General features: G+C 34.6%; 1 long non-coding RNA gene across 1 annotated transcript in view; it reads left to right on the plus strand.

Annotated features, from left to right (window-relative positions):
* The window catches only part of LOC106883851 (uncharacterized), an 85,733-nt gene that overhangs the window by 60,028 nt on the left and 20,268 nt on the right, over positions 1 to 5,437 (plus strand). Inside the window, exon 2 of the long non-coding RNA XR_008264739.1 lies at positions 1,915 to 1,973. This is a non-coding gene — a long non-coding RNA (uncharacterized LOC106883851). The remainder of the gene's footprint in view (positions 1 to 1,914; positions 1,974 to 5,437) is intronic.

The raw sequence follows: 5,437 nt of genomic DNA on the forward strand, positions 1-5,437 counted from the left end.
CCCCTGGATACATCCAACATGTCACTAGCACTGGCCACAACTATGGTTTCACTAAGCTTGACACGTCTTCTCAAGCATGGCAAATTACCAACAGTTTTGGTCACTTGTCATCGCCTCCATGAGACTCAATATCTGAAGATCATATTGCACCACCTCATCCCATGTCTGCAGGTGGTGTTACGCTGTGCATGTATGTATACGCACACACACACGGGATATGGCACTTTGGTCTAAAACACTTTGTTCTAAGCCACTTTAGTCTATGACACTTTGGTCTAAAAGCATTTTCGTCTAAAGACAAAAAGGATTATTAGAGTATAGTTATTTAGATCTTTTACATTTTTTTTTTTTTTTAGATTCTATAGACAAAATAGTTATTAGACCAAAGGGAGTTTAAACAAAAATGTCTTTATACTAAAGGGCATTTAGACAAAAATGACTTTAGACTGAAGAGTTTTGGATAAATAATCCTAGATTAAAAAGCACTGGTGATGGTGCCCTGTAAAAAGCACTGATGATGGTGCCATGTAAAAAGCAGTGGTGCTGGTGCCATGTGAAAAGCATCCAGTATACTCTGCAAAGTGGTTAGCATTAGGAAAGGCATCTAGCTGTGGAAACTAAGCCAGAACAGGCTATGGAACCTTGTATGATCCCTGGCTTTGCCAGTTTCTGTCAAGCCATCCAACCCATGCTAGCATGGAAAATAGACATTAAATGATGATGGTGATGAGTATCTAGAAATTTCTACATTCATGCTGTTGTATCAAAGCATTGTAACTTGTCTCTCATCTAATCTGGGTCATTGAATGGAAGATCATTGTTATTAACTGGTCTCCTACAAAGTTTATTCATGCTAAGGCTATAGCAGCACATAATTCATTACATACAAAAACTTCATTCAATTGAATGATATTGAGCTGGTAGCCAATCTTAATCATCATATACAGTGCATGAAATGCTATTAAATATTTTAGAGCATTAGACAAAATGACATGTGGTATTTGTTCTGGCTCTTTAAGTTCTAAGTTCAGACCCTACTGAGGTCAGCTCTGTCTTTCATCCTTCCAAGGTCAATAAATTTAAGTACCAATCTAGTAATGACATCAATGGTATTAACTAAATCCCTCTGCCCAAAATTGCTGGCCTTGTACCAAAATTTGAAACCCTTATTATTGTTAGTATTACTGATATTGTCAAACTGGTTCAGTCCTACTGTGGCACTTTAGGTAAGTGTCTTTGCATGTGTGCTTGTGTCTTCTTGTCTCGACACTACCTGATAGTCACACAAGAAGTGTCCTTTGTTTATAAAGTGCTGTGAAAATATGTTTGGTCATGAGGAAATATTAACTTGCTTGGAAAAAGGTGAAAGTTGGTGATGAGAAGAATATCTGGCTGTAGAAAGATTAAAGCCTATCTCAGTAAATTCTGTTTGACCCATGCAAGCATGTAAAAGTGGACATTACCACAGTGATGTTCATAATGCATGTGTGCATGTGCACGCACACACAAACACACACAAAGTAGCAAAAATCCACTAAGAAAAGTAAGAAAGTAAAACTATTTGGCTCACAACTCCATACACAAGATGCTAAGTATTTCGTTATTTCATTCTTGAAATTTATATTTATCTGACTCATGTGTCCCCACATCAGACAGAAGCTATTAATTTGAATTGCACACAGCATTGCATGTTTGTGCTGAGGTGAATTACCTTTGGCATTTAATGCACATAAGAGCTTTTTCCATTGTAGTAGTTCTACAATGTTAGGATAGAGTTCATAAAGTGTCATGAAAATGTCAACCTCACCACTTTTAATGTTACATTGTTTCTGCAAATTTCAAGTTAAATTCTTCAACACATTGAATTTCATAGACTCAATCATTTTTCTTTTTCTTTCTCTTCTTCTGTTGCAGGTGTGTTCTAATTCTACGGTGAAGCAAACCTGCTGATAAGACTTAAAACAGCCTTAAAAGTGAGTTACCTTATCTCCTTGATTTTATTTGCATTTCTCATGATATATATCTTATGTCATTTGCGAAAGTTATGTCTTTGGAACCACCCTCTGCTGTTCCTATAAACATTATTGCCAAACCTGTCAAACATGATATAATTTCTGTTTCCCCCCACAGAAAGATTGTTTTTATCACCTTGTTCTGATATTTCCAGATATTTCTCAGTATTCAGTGAATGCGTCCAGTCATGCTAACAGCTTTCCAAACAAATCATTTTTTTTTCTCTTTTTAGTTGTTTTTCTTTGAAGGTTATAACGGTTCGTTAGTATTTTTTGTGTGTTTCTATAAAGAATGAGTTTGAGTGTAGGAGGAGGATGATGGGGGCGGGATGTCTCCTAAATAATTATTAGGTGTATTAAAAGTAAGTGTAAAATATATAAAACTATTGAATATTTTTAAAGACAGGTAAAAAAAATAAATAAAATAAAATAATGAAATAAGAAAAAGCAAATGAAGAACTTTTGGCACAGTTAAGTATCTAATTGTTTGAAATGAGTTGTTGCTAATTAGATATTATAATTGAATCAGTCTATTAACCTCATCTTTTTAGAGGTGAAAGATTTTCCAATATTTGTATCCAAATTATCATTGGGTTTGATTAGTTTGATCTTTCGTCATCAACTGTCTTATTCCTGAATGTGTAGCCAAATCTGACTGGATTTGTGCCACTCAAATAACAGTATATTAAGATCAAGGAGTCAAACAAATGGAGATATAGTGTGGCTATAAATATTGAAAAAAAATCTTTCATTACTTGTAATGGAAGTTTTAGCCCTTTTGTTACTATATTTCTATTACTATACACTGCCTTTGCTTCAATTAATTTTGCAAATAATGAAGAATTTGTTTTTATTGGCTCTTACTGTGCAGGAACTAAGCATACCTGGTTCTGTGTATGTGTGCTTGAGCCACAGGAACCAGGGTAACTCATTTTTGGTTGTAGGGTACTTTTTGGATTTCTCATCTCATATGACATAGTGTATATAATTTCAATCGTTTTTAACAAATTCAGTATCTGCATGTTAGTATGCAAAACTTTCATCAGCAATCTGGTACTTGGAACATAAATTAACAAGAAATTTTGATGCAAAGTTTCAATTTAGATATTTTAAAACAGGAAGTTTGTTTCATAGAACTATAGGTGCCTTAGGCAGGTTGGTAGTAAAAGGGTTAAATACTGTAAAATGAAAATCTTATTGGCATAGTTTCCTGGTAGTATTTCTGTTGAGCTCTAACTTAGGAATTAGTTTGACATTTTAACATCATCATCATCATCACCATCATCATCGTCGTCGTTTAACGTCCACTTTCCATACTAGCATGGGTTGGATGATTTGACTGAGGACTGGTGGACCAGGAGGCAACACCAGGCTCCAATCTGATTTGGCAGAGTTTCTACAGCTGGATGCCCTTCCTAACGCCAGGATGCCCTTCCTAACGCCATAACATTTAATAAATTATTATTTATAAATAAAAATTTCCTGTGGGATGTAATTGATGAATGTATGAATGTACTCAGCATTTTTCATCATGCATCTCACTAATCACCGTTGATAATAGATATGCAGGCATTGTTGATATATTACTGAGAAGGTCTACATTAATGCTTTTTTCTTGGATTTATGGGTACAAAGAAGGACACCTAGCTGGAAAACAGCATGCAAAAACAGTCCCAACAAGAGCACTCAGAGAGTGCAAACCTCCGCCAAAGCAGCACCAATGTCTTCTCAATGATTAGCTGGAGATGATTTTTTAAATGAGAATATCTGAAATAAACTCAACTGCTCTCATAAATGAGAATACTAAAAAGGAACTCGACCACTCTCAAAAATTAAGTGAAAAAATGAAAAATAATCCAGAATCCTCGACTGGTACTGGATTGATCCCAAAATCTAATCAGTTTGTACCAGTCACAAGGCCAAATATCCCTGCAAGTTTCATCCGAATCCATCCAGTGGTTCTTGAGATATCTTGTCCACAAACAAACACAACATAAAACAATACCTCCGCCTTCACTAAGGCGGAGGTGAATATTAGTAGATATGTAAGGTAGCCTGCTTTCTCTGAGCAGATCTATGGTCTAAGGTATTCCAGTTGTAACCATCCTATCTATTTTTCAGGCATAATTACCCAATATGTCCTTCCTAGTTTTTGAAGATGATTAGGGGAGCAGGATTTGAGGGAAATTTGGATGCTATTTTTAGCAGATTAAGCAGGCACATAGATGCTCTCAAATTATTGTGAAATAGTTTCAGTAGTGTTTAGAGACTAAATAACTAGTAGATATAATGAACAAACAAAGTTATAGACTCTGCAAGCCTTAAGGCAAGTCACCTTATCTAGCTCAGATGCATGGCTGAGGGGAACTCTGAAATTCTGGCAAGTAATCTCATTTGTGCCAATGGTGTGATAAAATACTCTCAGTGTTTGCTGTAAAGCGACTGGCAATAGGAAAGGCATCCAGTTGTAAAAACCATGTGAAACCGTGTCATATACAAAAACCGTAGAGTTGGCCATTTTTCTCTGTTATTGTTTGTGCCAGGTGATGAGTGGCATGATGCTATAAAAGCCATTCAACTTGTGCCAGCATAGAAAAACAGGCATTAAAGTTATTTTAATGAGTGGTGTAGGTCTACTTGTGTGTTAATTAAGAAAATATAATTAAAGCAATAGAAGTGTTTTCTTGAATGTCTGTCTTTCCATCTAATTTGTCCAAATTTATTGCCTTATGATGATGGCATAGGTTTAAAACTAAAGACATGATTTTTATTTTTTGATATTTTGTTCATTTATAAATTTTATTGATTAATTATATATATTTTGAAATTGCTTGTTTTGTTGTCATTATTTTGTTCATGATTATTATGTTCATAATTATTGTCCATAATTTCTTATTTTCCTTTTATTTATTTATTTGAAATATATTTTGAAATTACATGTTAATTTCTGTTCATAATTATTGCTTACAAATTCTTATTCTCTTCTATCACATGAATTTGTGTCACCTATGTAAGAAATTGATGTTGTCTACACTCTTGTATTCTCACACACTTTCACACCCATATCACTCTTTCCTTTTCTCATTCACATCTTTTCACTTTCAACCAATCTATTTTTCTCACATCATACTCTTTCACTTTCTCCTCTATAGATATTCCCTTTTGATTATACTCTTTCTCTCTCACATACTCTCTCTTTCTCTCACACATACTCTCTCTTTCGCTCTCACATACTCTCTTACTTCCTCTCTCTTTATCATGTACATATTCTGATTTTCACTCATACAATTTTCTCTTCATGTGTTTTTTTTCACTTTCTTTCTCAGTCTTTTCATACCCACTCAACATGCACTTACTGTTTAATTTTGTTTCACTATTTCTTTCTCTCTCTCTCTCTCTCTCTCTCTCTCTCTCTCTTTCTCTCT

Source organism: Octopus bimaculoides, chromosome 8 (assembly GCF_001194135.2).
Source record: "Octopus bimaculoides isolate UCB-OBI-ISO-001 chromosome 8, ASM119413v2, whole genome shotgun sequence".
In the NCBI taxonomy this organism is placed as follows: Eukaryota; Metazoa; Mollusca; class Cephalopoda; order Octopoda; family Octopodidae; genus Octopus; species Octopus bimaculoides.